Genomic DNA, 20,583 nt, shown 5'->3' with positions numbered 1-20,583 from the left:
GAAATTGTGGCAGACGATGTTTTGTCTCCCAAGTATATTTTATGCTATAATTTTCACAGATGTTTTAATTTTATCCATAATCAGTATATTTCACAGACGAGTAAGCATCACCCTCCTATTCCTGTGATGGTAATCTAGGGAGCATTTTGGATCTAGTACAACCCGACACCAATCCTTTTAAGCCAAGTGGTTTTATTTGAGTGCTTTCTCCAACCACCTCTTGTCACCAGGCTTTTAAATGTGGGACACACATTTTAAGGCATCTTACAGTGTCATTTCCAGATCTCTCTGCATCATTGCCCTTGCTATCCACCCTTTGGGGACAAATTTGTTCTTGGATGTATCTTCAGTTCTTAAGAGCGTTTCTCTGAAGAACGTGTATATGGTATCTTAGGCATACTCAGAAAACCTTGAAGCATGCTTAGTCAAGTCAAGTCAAGTCATAGAATTTGTATAGCGCACTACCTACCCAGAGGGTCTCAAGGCGCTTAGAAAGGGGAGGGGGATTACTTGTTGAATATCCACGTTTTAAGTTGCTTTCTGAATGCTAGGTGGTTCTGGGTGAGGCGAAGGTGAGCGGGGAGTGAGTTCCATGTTTTAGCAGCCAGGTATGAGAAGGATCTGCCTCCCATGGTGGTCTTGTTGATGCGAGGTACAGTGGCGAGGGCTTGGCTGGAAGAACGTAGTTGGCGGGGGGGGGGTGTAGAAGGACAGTCGTGAGTTGAGGCATTCTGGTCCGATGTCGTAGAGTGATTTGTGTGCGTGGGTTAGCAGTCGGAAAGTGATTCTCTTATTGACGGGTAGCCAGTGGAGGTCTTTCAGGTGACCAGAGATGTGTTCGTTGCGCGGGATGTCTAATATGATCCTGGCTGAGGCGTTTTGGATTCGTTGGAGTTTCTTCTGGAGTTTAGCGGTAGTACCTGCGTAGAGGGTGTTTCCGTAGTCCAGTCGGCTCGTGACTAGAGCATGGGTGACTGTTTTCCTTGTTTCGGTGGGGATCCAGCGAAATGTTTTTCTGAGCATGCGAAGAATGTTGAAGCAGGATGAGGATATGGCGCTGACTTGTTTGTTCATTGAGAGTGAAGAATCCAGGATGAAGCCTAGGTTCCGTGCGTGGTCTGTCGGGATGGGTGCTTTTCCAAGGGCTTCCGGCCACCAAGACAAGAGTCGTCCCATGCAGAGGGCGATGTACCTAAGATGAGGACTTCTGTTTTGTCTGAGTTCAGTTTCAGACGGCTTTGTTTCATCCATTCGGCAACTTCTTTCATTCCTTCGTGTAGGTTAGTTTTGGCGGTGCTGGGGTCATTGGTGAGAGAGAGGATTAGTTGAGTGTCATCTGCGTAAGAGATGATGTTGAGGTTGTGTTGACGGGCGATGGCCGCGAGGGGCTCATGTATACGTTGAAAAGGGTGGGGCTGAGTGAAGATCCTTGTGGTACGCCACAGATGACTTCAGTGGCCTCGGACTTGAATGGTGGGAGGCGGACTCTCTGGGTTCTTCCGGTGAGGAACGAGGTGATCCATTCAAGTGCTTTTCCTTGTATTCCGATGTTTTTGAGGCGTTGTAAGAGGGTGCTGTGGCAGACCGTGTCGAAGGCTGCAGAGAGGTCGAGGAGGATGAGGGCGACTGTGTCTCCATTGTCCAGTAGAGTTCGAATGTCGTCTGTTGCTGCGATGAGGGCGGTCTCAGTGCTGTGTTTTGCTCGGAAGCCAGATTGTGAGGAGTCGAGGGATTTGTTGGCTTCGAGGAAAGCGGCGAGCTGGTTGTTGACAGCTTTCTCGATGACTTTGGCCGGGAATGGAAGGAGCGAAATGGGGTGGTAATTTTTGAGTTCGGTGGGGTCCGCTGTGGGTTTTTTCAGAAGGGCGGTGAGTTCAGCGTGTTTCCAGCTTTCCGGGAAGGTGGCGGAGTTGAAGGAGCAGTTGATGACGTCTCGGAGGTGCGGTGCTATGATGGAGTCTGCTTTGTTGAAGATGTGGTGAGGACATGGGTCTGTGGGGGATCCTGAGTGGATGGAGTTCATCAGGCGGATAGTGTCCTCAGTGGAGATTGGGTTCCTGTCGTTAAGGGTGTTCACGGGGGGAGAATGTTCAGCAAATGGTTGGGTGGGTTGGTCTCCGGGTTGGTTGTCGAAGCTGTTGTGGATGTCTGCAATCTTGTTGTGGAAGAATGAGGCTAGGGAGTCGCAGAGGGCTTGAGAGGGGGTGATGTCGTTGGAGTTGGCCGAGGGGTTGGAAAATTCCTTGACGATGTTAAAGAGTTCCTTGCTGTTGTGGGCGTTGTTGTCAAGTCGATCCTTGAGTGCTGTTTTCTTGGCCTTTCGGATTAGTTGGTGGTGAGTGCGGGAGGCGTTTTTGAAGGCGTCCTTGGTGCTAGTGGTTGGGTCTTTTTTCCAGGCCTTTTCGAGGGAGCGGCAGAGTTTCTTGGACTTCTTAAGATCATCGTTGAACCATGAAGCTTTCTTGCTGCCAGGTTTGCTTTGACGTTTTTTCAGTGGTGCTAAGGTGTCAGCGGTGTTGGATAGCCATAGGGTGAGGTTGGCGGCGGCTTGGTTTGGGTTAGAAGAATGGGCTGGGGTGTTTAGAAGGAGCGATGCGGAGATCTGGTCGGTAGTGATTTTGTTCCAGTTTCTTTGCAGAGTTGGTTGGAGCTGGTTGGTGGGTTTTGGCTTGTTGTAGGTGAAGTGAACGCAGCTGTGGTCAGTCCAGAGGAGATCCGTAGTGTGGCTGAAGGAGACATGATTGCTTGAGGTGAAGATGGGGTCGAGTGTGTGACCTGCGATGTGGGTGGGTGAAGTGACTAGTTGTTTAAGTCCGAGGTTGGCGAGGTTGTCCAGGAGGGTGGTGGTGTTGCGGTCGTTGAACTTTTCAAGGTGAAAGTTGAGGTCTCCCAGAAGGATGTATTCTTTGGAGGGGAGCGCGTGTGGAGTGATGAAGTCCGTGATGTCTTCACTGAATTTAGCGCGGGGTCCTGGAGGTCTGTAGAGGAGGGTGCCTCTGAGTGTGGTCTTGGGGTCGATGTGGATCTGGAAGTGAAAGTGTTCGGAGTTGGCGAGGTTGGCGTCAGAGCTGGTTGAGATGCGGATTGATTTCTTATGGACGATAGCGATTCCTCCTCCTGTGTGGCCGGTACGGGCTTGCCTGATTCTGCCATCGAAACGACCTCTCATTCAACAATGAAGGAAACCCACCACCCCCTACGTTCTCCCCATGTCATATAGATATATATAGCCTGTATGCTGTGTTAAGTTAGCATGAGCTTTTTAGGAGTTTACTCGCCATTTTACCTTTCTGCTGCTTTTGCACACAACATATAGCTGTTGCTTTAGCTATGAACCTAGTAGAATGTTTTGATTCATGCGAGAATAATATGTTGTTACTCTGATATCAGCCTTGCTTGGCGAGCTGTGTCAGTACAGTGAGTGCAGAAACCTTTAGGATATCTCAACACAGTTGTTGTTGTGAGCACTGATCTTCGCACGTTCCTAGACATACCATACATGCAGCTGCGGCCAAGTTCTGGCTTTAGGCGTGTTTTATATTGCTTTGCACAAGAGCATACAAACACACTTGATGGTGCTTTGCACGCAGAGAGCTGGTGGAAGATGATGTGATCCCTTACCACTAGGATCTTGAGGTATGGGGTCGCCCTGCTAAAACCCAAAGAGACCTTCTTAGATATAATATAATATACTAGCTAGGGACGGTGAGAATTAGGTTTTGTTAAACCCTATTCATTTTAGCATAATACCATGCTTTCACCGTTTGTGTTCTATGGACTGGTGACTATGCTGATTACTTTGTTTCTTATAACATGTTTGCTTGTATTAGCTAAGATACTGCATTTGAGAACACTGCATTAGTGAATAAACATTTCAAATATGCACATGTCCTCTTTTACTCATTGTTCTGGATTGAAATGATTGTATAACAAAAGAGTGTTCATGTGTTCCACGTTACCTGGGGTGTACTAAGTCCATGTTCTGGTTTGTCTAAGCATTGGGAGTTTGTGATAACCAATGAGACAATGTAGCTAGTCTGGTAGGGGATTTTTGGGTACTAAGGTGAGTTTTGGCACACCCTAATTCACTGAGGTTCCCAGCCTCTATGCACAGTTCTGTATGAGCAAGGAATCCCTGCGAATGGCGCCCAATTGTTGGTGGTCTTATTGCATGATACTTGAGTAGTATATCATTCAGTCCTTAACCCCTTCACTGTTGTTTACGGTTAACGGTGGTGTCGGACAAACCTACTTGTATTCGTATAGGTCCTTTCAAGTTGAATCTTTCTAAAACGGTTTCATTGAGTTACTACCCAGTTGTGCTATAAAGTTTGCTTTGTACCTTTTTCTTTCTGTGTCACTATGGCTGCAGTGGACATTGCGCAACATAGCCGCATTGCGGTGCTCAATCACTTACAGAATTATAATGTCCCCGAAGATGGCATGGCCGTGATCATGGTAGTGAGTGCAGAGTTGGCTTACCCGTATGAGATTTTCTACTCATGGTGATCTTCCCAGCTATGAATGCAGATACTCGTGTGTTGGACACGTACACTCCCACGGCTGTGCCAGCAGAATATGCACCATATCGGGCACAGGAGATTCCTATAGATACTTGGCAGCATCGAGTTTGGTTTATTGGCACCCTACCCCATACTTTATCAGCTCCGAGGTTAGGTCCTTTGTCCATTCCAGGCGCAACTTGGCCTATTTTGGCTGGATTTATGCCTCATCCTCAGCACGGAGCATGTAACGTGGCTGAGTTAAGACGACTACATGTGGTCGCAATTAGCGTGATTAGGTCGTTAGTGCAATACATAACCCGTAATCTCTCGGGCGGGGCCCCGGGTGGTGCGGCGCTTCCTGCCGGACAGGGCGGAATGAAGCTCAGTCCTGTTATGGTCAACGCTGTAATGGGCAAGCACCCCCAAGAAAAGGATGATTTTCCTTTCTGGCTTGCCGAAAGGTTTGACCAGCTGGAAGCAGTATTTCCTAACAAGTCTCATGGTGAGAAACACAGGATTCTGACAATTAGCTTACCGAAAGACTTGACCCCCGAAGTCAGTGACTGTGAGACCTGGGGTAAGACATTTGCGGCGGTCTACACGAGGTGTTACGGCACTCCGTCTGTGACTATCCTGCCGATGGTCCTTAAACGTGTTCATGATGGCTGCGGTTGAATTGGATATGCGTCTCTGTGGCACCTTTGATGTGGTTTCCGATCTCATTCTTGCTAATGTCAAGGGGGATGCGGTGAACTTTCAGGTTGCCAATGCTTTGCAGGCGATTCCCGATGCCAAAAACCCCGGGCAGTTGGCGAGGATTATTGTGGCGGCTTATAAAACCGTGGGCCGCAATAGTAGGGTCTCAAGCCTTTTTCTACTAAAGAGAAAAAACAACCCCAAGGGCAGAAGTCGGAAACCGACGACCAGCCCAAGACCAAAAAACAAAATTGGCCTAAAAAACTAAAACAGGGAAAGCAACAACAACAACAGAAACAGGAGTCTTGTCCTGCGTCTCCATTGCCACGCCCATAGAACGTATTTATGACCTGCGCGATCGCGCGATGATAAAATCACCTGATCGTTTTCAGGTTTCTGACCAACGCTCTCCTCATTGTTTTCAGGAGTCATTGGTCTTTTAGACCGGTGGTGGAGGAGGCGGCAGGGGTCAGGGTGGTCAGCAAGGACGTGACCAGCCCTGCCCAAAAGACGGTAAAGGCAAGCAGGACGATTTTACACCGAAGAGACCCCAGTTTCAGAAAAAGAAAGTCGCTGCTTTAACAGCACACAGATATGCCACAGACAGTGAGAACCCAGCTTCGGAATCCGACATGGGCTCTGACCTTGCTGGACAGCGCGGCGGAGATTACCATAGTACGAGAGGCCCTGCGTCCACTACTGAAGGTGACAGTGACTGACCGTTATGTTGTTGTGGAGACAGCTGACACTAGGGTAGCTCCCCCTGACAGACTCTATGAAATTGTCTTATTCATTGAAGGTGACATTCAACGTACCATAGAGGGGGTATTTTGACAGAATCTTACGACTACTTATGACATTTTGTTAGCGGAGGCTGACTGGCCCCCATCTTTTGTGCTCGCTGCTCAAAGAGGAGAGGAGGTAATCCTCCCTACTTTCGCGCACACTGTCTCGAATGAGCATGCGCTGAATTTTGCAGAAGACTGGGCTAAGGCCCTTGCGCCGGCTCTGTACCGTACGCACTGTGGCTGGGATAAATTTTCCGCGCACCACGAAATTCCTTTGTGGTCTATGCCTCAGCCTCAACCTCAATATCCCATAAAGCGCTAAGCGAAGTCTTCCGTTGCTGAAATCCTTGAACAATTGGAATATCAAGGTGTGATTGAAACTTGTGTGTCACCAATGAATAACCCTCTTTTTACTGTAACCAAGCCTGACGGTTCATATAGTTTGGTATTGGATTACCGGCATTTAAACTCGCAATGAACGTACCTGTGCAGTACAGAATACTCACGGCTCTACTTTAGTGGATAGTCTTGTGCGTAAGCGGTTTTAAAACCACACTTGACATTTCCAACAGTTTTTATGCCCACCATTTGGATGGTCTGAGTTCCCAATGGACCTCCTTTACTTGCAGCGGTGTCTAAAAACATTTCAAACATTTACCGATGGGCTACAAAAATAGTCCTGGAGTGTTTGCTGCCCGCATAGTATCTCTCTTAGAGAGAGTGGACCCAGATGCTTGTTCGTATGTGGATGACATTTACCTCAGGGATGATGAACTGTGGGAGCATCTGTGTCGAGTTGACCGCTTCATTTGCAGCTTTGCGGACTTCGGTTACAAATTCAACTTTGCAAAATCGCACATTGCAGAGTACACAGTGTTGTTTTGGGCTACGAGCTCAACAATGAAGGTTGAGGATTAGCTTCTCACTTCTTGGAGAAATGCGCACAATTGCACGCTCCGACAACTCTGAAGAAATTACAGTCTTTGCTGGGATTTTTGAATTTTGGGAGGACATACATACCTGAATATGCCCAGCATATCAAGCCCTTGTATGCTTTGATACAACCAAATTTTACAAAATCAAACTGGCTGCCTGAGCACTCGGCTATACTGCAATCTTTGCAGGCTGATCTGCTCGCTTCTAAATACTTATTGACTCGTGATAATCACACCAACCTGGTGATAAGAATCATCCCTGGGACGGTGGGTTTCACATACCTTACTTTTAACGAAGGAGGCACAGTACCTATTGCTTACAAGTCACACTTCTACACTTCGGCTGAAATGCGATTTTCCACTGTGGAGAAAGTTTTGACGGCTGTACAAATGGCGATTCTGAAGGAACGCGCTCTGTCACATGGAAAACGCATGTTGGTGGTTACACCGTGTCCTGCTTTGGAGGCAGTCACGAAAGCCAGTGTACCTAATTCTAAAGCTTTGCACCCTCGGTGGATACAATGGGCAGCATCATTGACGTCTCCGGATGTCACGTTCATTTTTGATGCCTCCTTACGGTCGCAGGAGTTTTTACAGTATGAGTTTGTTCATCCTGCACCTTTGGCTATGCAGCCTTTGGAGGATTTCCATTGCATCATATACACTGATGGTCCGGCGCAGGTTGCGCATGGTTCTAAACACGCCTACGTTTCCGCATGCGCCATTGTGGTAGGTGCCATGGTGAACGATGAGTTCAAGTCCAGGGTCGTGCACACGCAGACTCTAGGGGACTGCACCGCACAATTGGCGGAGCTTCGTGCTCTGATGCTTGCATTGGAGTACGCTGATCCTAGTGTGACAACACTTATCGTAAGTGATTCTTATTACTGTGTCCAGTCTTACAATGAGAACTTGTTCTTTTGGATGCAGAATGATTTTCGTGATTCCAAGGGTAGCACAATAAAAAATAAATGATCTGGGTCCGAGTGGCTGAGCTTAAAGAACAGTTGCCACTCATGTTTGTAATTCATACTCTCGATCACCAGCGCGTTGGAGTCCACGCTGTTGGCAACTCACTTGCTGATGAAGCAGCGAAATCAGCAGTATCAACATATTTAGTTGCAGCAGTCACGCGGTCCAAAAGTAAGATTGATGATGATATCTTGGCGGCAGTTGCTGCCACTGAGAAGGGAGGTAAATATCCTACGGGGTTCCCTTTGAAGTACACATACCACTTAAGTCCAGATAAGGTTCCTTATGTGAAAATTCCTGAAGTTGGGGAGAGATTGATTCCCAACTTGGATCGCAGAATTACACTGATCACAGCAGCCCATGAGGGTGTTGCGTCTGCACATGTTGGCGTTTCAGCTACTGTGAGTCAATTACAACAGCGTTTTTGGTGGCGGGGGCTGTACAAACAGACGCGTGACTATGTCCTTCAATGTGACATTTGCCAGCAGATTAAGCCTTCAACTGCTTCGCGTCCGCCCCAAACACAGTTGTTTATTTCTAATAAACCATTAGGTTGTGTTTATTTAGATCACTGCGGTCCTTTTTCTTCTGATACTGCGTATAAGTACATCTTAGTAGCAGTTGCATCATGCACACACTTTGTATGGGTCTGGCCTCATCGCAGCTGATTCACGGACTGTCATCAGGGATTTGCGTGTCTTTGTAGGGATTTTTGCCTCTGGTACCTTCCATTCGGATCAGGGTCCTGCTTTCGCCTCTAAGGCGCATAGGGATGCCATGGCTTTGATGGGGGTCCAAGTCAAGTTTTCGTCTCCATACTGACCTGAGGGTAATGGTGTTGTAGAACGAATGAACCGTGACTTAAAGCAATCACTGACAGCTTGAGTTATAGGCACTGACAGAATCTGGCTGGCCCATCTTAATGGTGTACAGTGTGCTCTTAATAATCTCCCTAGAAGGTCTCTGGGTGGGCGGACCCCATACGAAATGCTCTTTGGTATCAAGATGTATGTCCTGGACCTTGACCGTCTAGACACGGTTGGTTCGGCTGCCTCCTTTGACGCAGATGAACATTGCAATGTTTTACAGACTCTACAAGAGACGAGAGGCAGTCTTGCAAACGAACATTTGCCCTCCACTTCGGATGATGTGTTGCAGATCCTGGTAGTTGGCTGGCTACCCCAAGTTGGAGAACTGGTTCGGGAGAAGATCGATAACAAAAAGCAATTTGGTCCCTCATACCGTGCTCCGGTTCCCGTGCTTGGTGTGAAGGGCACAAGAACAGTCATTTTACCACCACTTCCAGGTCATAAAGAGAACTGGTATATCCCCATGACAATGTCAAAATACACAGAGTGGCCGATTCTTCTTAGCATGACACCGGCAGTCTCATGTCCTTCGATGGTGAGAAATTCTGTATTTGCCTCTGCTTTGGATCATGCACCGGAGGTGGCCCTTGAGATGCCTGCAGTTTCAAGTCCTTTATTGAGTGCTTTACTTGGTACTCGCCTTGAGGATACAGACTACACCTACCCAACTGACTTATCGATGCCTGATTTGCAAAGTCGTTTATCCACAGAATCCAGATTTTCATTTGACACTATTTCACAAACTTCAGGGAAGCCCACAAGGCTTACTGCCTATGCGACTTTGTTTAAAAAACATTTCTTGATTCGCCCTTGGACTTACATCTGGTTGGGGCTTTTTTAGTTTTACCTTTTTATGTCAATTGGTTTTGTGTTTTATTTTTTCCGATTCATCAATGGACATTATGTTGAGGAAAGAGCATGCATTAGACATCTAAATTGAACATTGGCTCCCCACTCCTCATTACATTCTGCCCACAGATTGAAGAGAGACTTGGCTTTTGTTAACATCACTGCGTGGCCTGTCCTGGATGGGATAGTCTGGGATGCAGTTATATTTCAAATCCATGGCCCGACTGAAGTTATTAATGTTCCTAATGTGCTTAGAGTTAACATGGGGGATGTGGTTCAACAAAACATACGTTCTGATTATTGGGATGTTCAGGCCCTAGAGGCTTTGTTTGCTGATTTGAAATATTATGCTGCCTTTGATGCTGAGGATTTATATTTAGAATCTGCTAATTATGGTGATTTGTTTTGCTTCCAACATTTTGGCAATCACTACTTACATAAAACTAATTCTAGGAGAAGTACTGTGAATTATACCCAGTGGGAACATTGCCCAGCTCCAATAAGAGGAAGCTTGAATACGTTTTTGAAAAAGTACACTTATTTTACTGACTTTAATCAGTCCAATCCTGCTTCATTTTATTTTAATATGACGGATAAATCCATGTCCCAAGTTAGACTTACCAATACTAAGTTATTGTATTCGAAGTCCTTTCTAGACCAGCTAGCTGTTGGTGGCTACGAGTTGTGGAAGGAAACTATAGACCTTAAATCAGTTTGGGGTTCTAAAAGTTGGCAGGTACAAGGCACTGAGGCTTTGCACTGTGCATGTCTCATCCCAAATCATATGTTGTTTTTAAATTCTACCATCTCACAGACAACATGCTTTTGATTGGCTACTTCTAAAAAATTAAACGCTCCTTCCTTCCCTGATTTGGAAGAATATTCGGGTTGGGAAAATTCAACTAAATTTTCGATTAGAGAGTTACAGACCCGATTGCTAAAATCATCCTTTAACATATCCAATTTGGATCCCAAGGGTTTGTTGATGTGGCACAGAAGTGCAGATTCGTGCCAACATCGTTTTTTGGGTCTGGATGAGGGTTTTACACTGGTCAAGGTAGATCCCCGTTTTTAGAGTGACCATTCTGTAACCACTTATTCAGTAGGCAAATTTTGTCAGAATTGGCTCAAACACTCTACATTGGCGTCGGTCAAACTGCATTGGTCTAAACTGACTGACGAGGTTGATTTGAATGATTTCATAAAAGGCCCGCCTAGGGGTAGATCTAAAAGATGGATCTATGCCGTTTATAATGAACTTTGGAAAACATCACAGATTGAAGCGGCTACCCGCCTTAGGGCTATTGATCAAGCTAATTTGGAAAAAGTGCTTGCAGTAGTGGATAACAGCATTAACACACTTTCCTCCCGCATTTACACGTTGGATAATATTGTGTCATCTGTTGTTGAAATTGTACAGGATGAAGTGTCTGTTTTGTACCGTGGTCAAAATCAATTGCGTTCTACTATTCAGTTTGAATGGACCCTGCAGACACTGAAAAATTGAAAAATGCCTTGGAATCACATTATTGTCTCATCTCTATTTACTCCTTTCAATTTGACTGAAAAACAACGTTTGCTTTCAATGAAAGATGCTTCTTTTTCCATGTTACACCTTGAACGCTCGGAGTCTTTACCCTTTTCAGTGGCAGAGGCTTATCCACAGGTTAATAACTTTACCATTTGCGCTTTTCCAGTTTACAAATTGCATGAAATATTTTGCCATTGGTAGGTACGAGACTCTTGGTAGCTCCTATTTACATGAAGCCTGGTCACTCCCTTTCACTTACAGATGCCTTAGGGACGGTAAGGACGTTTATCTGAAAGGGGAGGAGTGCACTGAAACACCGGATCACTCATTAATGTGTAGACACACACAATTGCATGGCTCTTGTAATCAGGAGCGGCCTCATTTAGCGTGTGTTTTAAAAGGTACACCCGTGCCCGCTATTGTCCCGACTTTTACTGTTTTAGCAAATGGTAGTTATTTACTTTTAAATAATGAGGATTGCTGTGGGTTATTGAAAGGCATAGCTTATGTTGTAACAGTGAGTGAGCGTGTGGTTTGCTGTAAAAATGTGTTGTATCCACCCACGCATGGGAACCTGGATGTTTCCATCTGGCCGAGGATTCAGAGTTCAATAAGATGAGCAGAATAAGAGCCTTATTGTCACAAAAAGAAGTTGCCCTGACATCTGCTCGTGAAACATTTGTCCTTCACGTAGCTAACACCCGCAAAGATGTGCAAGCTTTATTAAACACTGACCTGCCTTTACATTTCGGGGAGCTGATTCATACAATCTTTAACGCGTCCTCCACTTCGGGGCTGGCTCATTTTTTTAAGGTAGTGAGCACTGGTCTAGTGACTTCTTTCCCAAAAATATTTGGAGTCATTCCTGCTTTCTTCCATTCGATCTTTTCCAGCCTATTTGGTGGATTTCCAGTTTTACTGGCGCTGGCTGCTAGCTTTTTAGTGCTGTTTTGTTTTATTCAAAATGAATGCCCGTCCTGTGTTCGCAGACGAGCAGTCGCAGTTAGCTCTGTTTCGCAACAGGATGCTTGAATACTATGGTGCGCTGGCACTCGCCACTTTAAGTGCAGAATATGGATTATCGTTTCGATTTTCCTATTTCACCTGTGTCCAGCCTGTTTATCATAGCCTGAGCTGCGATTTCGACTGGGCCCTGGATTTGTGCCTCTGCAATTTGGTGTCTCCTGAAGTGGATTTTAATAATCTCATGAGTCCCTTAGTTACTCATGAATTGCTTTGTTCTGACGGAGGGATTATGGCCTTTGCAGCGATGCATGGAGTACTGGGTCGTTGGAATATATTCGTGGCAGTGCACGATTTCTTGGCACACAGCTTCATTGTAAACCCACCGAGTTGTCCTCTGATGGTACTAGAGTATGTATGTTCTTTCTCACTATTGAATTGGATGGCTGAGTTATTTTCGGATGATAACAGTGACTTCCTTGTGGAAGCTGTCGCTGCTTATTTCGCATACTCAGTTTTAGGCTGACTCCTATTGAGGCCTTTGATAACATGATTTTTTTCTTTTCTCTCTCAAACATTTTTTTTCCGAAATTATGATGGACAATTTTTTTTATATCAAACCTATTGGCTTTAATAACAGTGGACAATACATTGTCATGCTGGTGAGATTTTAGATTTTTGGGCGGACTAAATTATTTTTCCTCACCTACTCGAATTTGAACTGAATTTGAACTGAATTTGAACTGAATACTTTATTGAACTCTGCTTTCAACATTGAGTCCCTTATCTTATCTTATCTTATCTGTGCTCGGATCAAGGGAGGGTGTCATATAGATATATATAGCCTGTATGCTGTGTTAAGTTAGCATGAGCTTTTTAGGAGTTTAAACGCCATTTTGCCTTTCTGCTGCTTTTGCACACGACACATAGCTGTTGCTTTAGCTTTGAGCCTAGTAAAATGTTTTCATGCGAGAATAATATGTTGTTACTCTGATATCAGCCTTGCTTGGCGAGCTGTGTCTGTACAGTGAGTGCAGAAACCTTCAAGGATATCTCAACACAGTGGTTGTTGTGAGCACTGATCTTCGCACGTTCCTAGACATAACATACATGCAGCTGCGGCCAAGTTCTGGCTTTAGGCGCGTTTTATATTGCTTTGCACAAGAGCATACAAACACACTTGATGGTGTTTCGCATGCAGAGAGCTGGTGGAAGATGATGTGATCCCTTACCACTAGGATCTTGAGGTATGGGGCCGCCCTGCTAAAACCCAAAGAGACCTTCTTAGATATAATATAATATACTAGCTAGGGAGGGTGAGAATTAGGTTTTGTTAAACCCTATTCATTTTTAGCATAATACCTTGCTTTTGTGTTCTATGGACTAGTGACTATGCTGATTACTTTGTTTCTTATAATATGTTTGCTTGTATTAGCTAAGATACTGCGTTTGAGAACACTGCATTAGTGAATAAACTTTCAAATATGCACGTGTCCTCTTTTACTCCTTGTTCTGGATTGAAATGATTGTATAACGAAAGAGTGTTCATGTGTTCCACGTTACCTGAGGTGTACTAAGTCCATGTTCTGGTTTGTCTAAGCATTGGGAATTTGTGATAACCAATGAGACACTGTAGCTAGTCTGGTAAGGGATGTTTGGGTACTAAGGTGAGTTTTGGCACACCCTAATTCACTGAGGTTCCAAGCCTCTATGCACAGTTCTGTATGAGCACGGAATCCCTGCGACACCCATAGATACATCATGTGTTCTCAAAGCACTGCACACATTTTCATACCCAATCAAGTTTACAGGAAATAAATGAGTGATGTAACTGTGGCTAGGGGGCAATACCACCAGGTAGTCTCTTTTACAGCTCCCAGTTCTGAAGCCCTGAAAGAGACCATTGCAGACACCGTGCAACATTTCAGTGTTTGCAGCTAAAATACTTTGGGTTGAAATGTTCTGCAAGCCATGAGGCAAATACTGGTTATAAATCCAGTGCTTGTCTGCCTACAGAAATGCCTGGCAACTATACCGGGCTAAAAGTCGTTTTTTTTTTAGAATATCAACACGTAACATATAAATACAGAAAGGTGATAGAGAGGGATATATGTTTTAAAGGAAAGTGTGCATCAGAAAATAAAAAATCTAAAAAATAGTTTGAGATCACAAGCAATAATCTACCTAATTCTAAGGTGACAACCAGTTATGATTCTGAATGGTAGCAAAAATGGAAGCGCATGAACATCTCCTGCCATAAATGATAGCACTTTAACCCCTGGGAAGCCCAGTCACCATCAAACCGTGGATCGCATCCAGAGAGAGGCAGGTACAATCAAGCTTGAAATGGATCCCAGATACGCAGAAGCTTATTCCTGAGTACATCATTTTGTAGAATCAACATTTCTACACCGCTAAGGGCAACAGAATCAGACTACCATACCGAGGGGGTTAGCAGTATCATTCTGCAGCTATTGCTGTGCAAGATCTAAGACTCAGACTACCATACATCGCGGCGAGGGGGTCCTTCTGCAGCCATTGCTGTGCAAGATCTAAGACTCAGACTACCATACATCGGGGCGAGAGGGGTCCTTCTGCAGCCATTGCTGTGCAAGATCTATGAATCAGACTACAATACAGAGGGCTGAGGGGGGTCCTTCTACAGCCATTGCTGTGCAAGATGTATGACTCAGACTACCATACATCCGGGCGAGGGGGGTCCTTCTGCAGCCATTGCTGTGCTAAATCTATGAATCAGACTACCATACAGAGGGGTGAGGGGGGGGGGTCCTTCTACAGCCATTGCTGTGCAAGATGTATGACTCAGACTACCATAGAGAGGGGTGAGGGGGGTCCTTCTGCAGCCATTGCTGTGCAAGATCTAAGACTCAGACTACCATACATCCGGTCGAGGGGGGTCCTTCTGCAGCCATTGCTGTGCAAAATCTATGAATCAGACTACCATACAGAGGGGTGAGGGGGGTCCTTCTACAGCCATTGCTGTGCAAGATGTATGACTCAGACTACCATACAGAGGGGTGAGGGGGGTCCTTCTGCAGCCATTGCTGTGCAAGATCTAAGACTCAGACTACCATACATCGGGGCGAGGGGGGTCCTTCTGTAGCCATTACTGTGCAAGATCTACGACTCAGACTACCATACAGAGGGATGAGCAGTGTCCTTCTGCAGCCATTGCTGTGCAAGATCTAAGACTCAGACTACCATACCGAGGGGCGAGGAGATTCCTTCTGCAGACATTGCTGTGCAAGATCTAAGACTCAGACTACCATACTGAGGGGCGAGGAGAATCCTTCCGCAGTCATTGCTGTGCAAGATCTATGATCCAGACTACCATACAGAGGGGTGAGGGGGGTCCTTCTACAGCCATTGCTGTGCAAGATGTATGACTCAGACTACCATACAGAGGGGTGAGGGGGTCCTTCTGCAGCCATTGCTGTGCAAGATCTATGACTCAGACTACCATACAGAGGGGTCAGCAATGTCCTCCTGCAGCCATTGCTGTTCAAGATCTACGACTCAGACTACCATACCACGGGGCGAGGAGGGTCCTTCTGCAGCCATTGCTGTGCAAGATCTAAGACTCAGACTACCATACCAATGGGGTGAGGAGTGTCATTCAGCAGCCATTGCTGTGCAAGATCTATGACCCAGACTACCATACAGATGGGTGAGGGGGGACCTTCTGCAGCCATTGCTGTGCAAGATCGAAGACTCAGACTACCATACAGAGGGGTGAGGGGGGTCCTTCTACAGCCATTGCTGTGCAAGATCGGAGACTCAGACTACCATACCGAGGGGCGAGGAGAATCCTTCCGCAGTCATTGCTGTGCAAGATCTATGATCCAGACTACCATACAGAGGGGTGAGGGGGGTCCTTCTGCAGCCATTGCTGTGCAAGATGTATGACTCAGACTACCATACAGAGGGGTGAGGGGGTCCTTCTGCAGCCATTGCTGTGCAAGATCTATGACCCAGACTACCATACAGAGGGGTCAGCAATGTCCTCCTGCAGCCATTGCTGTTCAAGATCTACGACTCAGACTACCATACCACGGGGCGAGGAGGGTCCTTCTGCAGCCATTGCTGTGCAAGATCTAAGACTCAGACTACCATATCAATGGGGTGAGGAGTGTCATTCAGCAGCCATTGCTGTGCAAGATCTATGACCCAGACTACCATACAGATGGGTAAGGGGGGACCTTCTGCAGCCATTGCTGTGCAAGATCGAAGACTCTGACTACCATACAGAGGGGTGAGGGGGGTCCTTCTACAGCCATTGCTGTGCAAGATCGGAGACTCAGACTACCATACAGAGAGATGAGCGGGGTCTTTCTACAGCTATTGCTGTGCAAGATCTAAGATTCAGACTACCATACCGAGGGGCGAGGAGATTCCTTCTGCAGCCATTGCTGTGCAAGATCGAAGACTCAGACTACCATACAGAGGGGTGAGAGGGGTCCTTCTGCAGTCATTGCTGTACAAGATCTACGACTCAGACTACCATACATCAGGGCGAGGGGGGTCCTTCTGCAGTCATTGCTGTGCAAGATCTATGACTCAGACTACCATACAGAGGCGTGAGCAATGTCCATCTGCAGCCATTGCTATGCAAGATCTACGACTTAGACTACCATACCACGGGGCGAGGAGGGTCCTTTTGCAGCCAATGCTGTGCAAGATCCAAGACTCAGACTACCATACCGATGGGGTGAGGGGTGTCATTCTGCAGCCATTGCTGTGCAAGATCCACGACTCAGACTACCATACAGAGGGGTGAGCAGTGTCCTTCTGCAGCCATTGCTGTGCAAGATCTACAACTCAGAATACCATACCACGGGGTGAGGGGGTCCTTCTACAGCCATTGCTGTGCAAGATCTACGACTCAGACTACCATACCACGGAGCGAGGGGAGTCTTCTGCAGCCATTGCTGCGCAGGATCTTAGACTCAGACCACCATACCACGGGGCGTGGGGGGTCCTTCTGCAGACATTGCTGTGCAAGATCTAAGACTCAGACTACCATACAGAGGGGTGAGGTGGGTCCTTCTGCAGACATTGTTGTGCAAGGCCTATGTCTCAGACTACCATACAGAGGGGTGAGGTGGGTCCTTGTGCAGCCATTACTGTGCAAGATCTAAGACTCAGACTACCATACAGAGGGGCGAGGGGGGTCCATGGTGGCCTGGCTTGGCAGTTTGGGCTGGACTATTCCTAAGTCAAGTCAAGACTGATTTGAATATGGCTTGGTCCAAACTGGGGTGGTGTGGTGAGCAAAATAATGATGGATTAAACCCAGATCTTTGTGACTGGGGATGAATGTCTGCATTGCCCAGCATTCTGTCCATCAATTGTTTCTTTTGCGTATGTCACCCTAAGTGGGAAGGGTATGCCAAGACATGGGTCCCGTGCTCACTACACCACTGGATTCAAGCTAGCCTGGCTGATGAAGGGCGATACCCTGAAACTGGTCCCAGGATGCTTCTTTCGGTTCCAGAGAGGACCTGGCTTGGCAGTTCAGGCTGGATTGTTCCCATAAGGAACATGGTCAAGACTGATTTGCATATGGCTGGGTCCAAACTGGGGTGGTGTTGGGAGAAAAAGAATGATGGATTAAACCCAGATCGTTGTGACTGGGGGTGAATGTTTGCATTGCTCAGCATTCCGTCCATCAATTGTTTTTTTTTACCATGTGGGCATGGCCAGGCTGCTGATCAAGATGGCTGCGTAGTCCTGAAGTCCCGCCAGTACACCCAGACAAACTCCATAGATCGAGACAGATTGTGCCCCAAAAGCTGCTGCAGTGGTGTGTTCTGCACATTTAAAGAATCGGCAATCAGGTGGCCCCAAGATGTGCGGCCAAACCTGAGGAAATCGTCCCGTACCAAGGCGGCGGAGCCAATCCCGGAGAAGACACTAGGCCTCGGATCGAGGCCTAAATGTCTGCCGTGCAAGCCGTGGTCTTCGAGCGGTGAATTAGACTCCATGCGGTGGCTGCAGGAACTCACTACCCCGGGGTGCAACAGGCGAGGTGAGAGGGAGCATGTCCCGTACCCCCCTCCACCAGCTGCAACATCTGCCATCCGCCGCATTGGGACATAACACCAGTGCCATTGCGGCCTGCCTGTTTTTGATTCCCAAGCCCACCCGTGGTGACAGGGGCCGTGTGTGGACTTGGGACACACTCATCTGACCGAGCGGACGGGCGAGCCGCGGGGGGCTATCACTACCTTTGATCCACAGATGACTGCAGACACTGGGCTGCAGAGCGGTGCATGCATGGGGATGAGCCCTTAAATCCCAGTTTTCCAGTTGGATCCATCAAAGACACCACTGCATAGTGCTCAGCGGCATGTTTGACCCTTTAAGTCTCCCGACGACCGCACAACATGCAGAGAAGTGTGCCTGGCTGGCACGGGGGATCAAGATGTACACAGCAGCATAGAGTGCACAAAAGCCTTAGTGTGGGCTGCTTGGTTGATTTGTTCGATGGGCATCGCGCCTCGCCAGAAACAATACTGGTGTGCGAACTGTGTTGACAAATATCACTGAGCCCCCAGCTCTTCCCTTTCCGGTTCCCTCTCTGTCTATATACCAACTGCACGAGAGATAGTTTTTCAGTAGATGAGGGTGAGATGGCATGGCTTATAAGGACCCCAAACCGCAACTCCTGCAGTTTATAAGGCTACTGAGAAAGGCCCAGAAACAGCTGGAGACATGGCTCAGGGGGGCTCTGACACAGGTCTTACAGTAGACCCACTGGCAGACTCAAGTTCTCTATTGTAAGAGTTGCGGGCGGGGTTTAGGGCCCTGGACTGCCGCTTCAACACCTTAGACAAGCAATTAGATAACTTGGGTGCCAAACTGGGCATACATGACAGACGCCTGGACACAGTGGAGGGGAGGGTGTCAGACTTGGAGGACGGATCTGCTCAATCAGTCTGACGTCTGGGCAGAGTTGAAAAGCTCCTCAAAGAAGTGGCAATAAATAATGAAGATTAAGAAGCGCGTAGCAAGCGCAGCAACCTCCGTTTACTAGGGGTGCCTGAAACGACCAACACTGGTCGCAAGGACCATGTTGTAGAGACTCTGCTAACTGACATATTTGGAAGAGAGGCATTCACTTCAGGATTTCTCATTGAACGTGCTCATCGTTCGCTAGGTCCTCACCTTCCCAGGCCCATAAATGCGCGCCTCTTAAAGGTTCGGGACACGGCATTGCGCCTTGAGAGAGAAAAAGGCACTATTAACTGGCAGGGATCTATGCTGTCCCTGTACCCTGCTTTTACAGCTATGGTACAAGAAGTGAGGCGCAAATATAAGAAAGAATTAAGAATAGAAAAAGTTTATTGTTTCAGTTCATTAAAACCATAACAATACATTTTGTAAAATCAGACACTACGAATAAAACTTTTAGTGTTTGCCTACTTTTAATTTTTCTAAATCATAAAACTTTTTGTTTCAAGTGCAATTATTTTAAAATATAGTCATTTTAACATACACAATGTACTATTTAAAAAAGGATTGGCAGCATTTGTTGGTCCATGTGAATTGTTCCTCCCAATGTTCTAGTGTTGTGCTGTGTTGGATTCAGGATTACACTCTACTTCAGAGTTGGCCGTCCTGTTTCCTTTTTGTGAGCAGGGCACAAGATTACCGTTTAGTGCATGTGTATGAGCTTAGAGGAACTTTATTAGTTGGCAATTCAATGGAGTGTCAGTTGGATCTAAGGTCGCTATAATTGCCAATCTGCACTTTCCTGAGCCTCTGTGTTCATGGTTTTTTTTTAGAAAGATGCCTCGTGCTTGGGATACGTTCGGACAAATGCAGACAAGATGGATGAAGTCCTCCTTGCTACTCCCACATAGTCTGCAGTCTTTGGGCCCATCATGGACCCAAATTGGCTGGTCCAGATTGGATGGGAATTTACCCAGACGTAGGGCCATTAGCTGTATTTTTCTGTGGACTGGGAATGTAATTGTTAAGTATGGAGCTGTAGTAAATGATTTGTAATTGGATATTACCATCCAAGCATGTTTTCTCATGCTAAAAGTGGTTTTGTCTACTAGGAGCGAGTGGGATTTTGCTGATTTGTTTATGGCTTGCTTAAAAGCCGGGTAAGGCAGATTGGTTTCCCAGAGTTCTCTTGTGCAGGTGTCTGTTAAGGCTTTTTTTAGGAATTGTTTGTATGGGACTTTGCATCATTTTCTATTTTGTCCCACAAGGCCTTATTCAGTTCTGAGGCTGCCATGTTTTGTTTCAAGCTATACCAATGCTTGATGGTTGCATACTTCCTTCCCAGCGTTTTATTTGTCACTCCAAATTCTAATCTGGTCTGCGCTGGTGAAGCTCCCTGATCAATTTGGAAGAATTATTTGTAGATTGCCATCTGTACTTTGTTAAGCAGGTCTGCATCTTTCCCATGGAGAGCTGTTCTGCCATATGATAGCGTAGGTA

The 20,583-nt window shown here is 46.6% G+C and overlaps 1 pseudogene; it reads right to left on the bottom strand.

The window, feature by feature from the left end:
• LOC147685425 (syntaxin-binding protein 4-like) overlaps nucleotides 1–20,583 on the bottom strand; it is a 1,115,687-nt pseudogene that overhangs the window by 548,037 nt on the left and 547,067 nt on the right.

This window comes from Lissotriton vulgaris, chromosome 10 (genome assembly GCF_964263255.1).
Source record: "Lissotriton vulgaris chromosome 10, aLisVul1.2, whole genome shotgun sequence".
NCBI classification, from domain to species: domain Eukaryota; kingdom Metazoa; phylum Chordata; class Amphibia; order Caudata; family Salamandridae; genus Lissotriton; species Lissotriton vulgaris.
The sequence above is the reverse complement of the archived record's forward strand: the minus strand, read 5'-3'. Positions and strand labels throughout refer to the sequence as shown.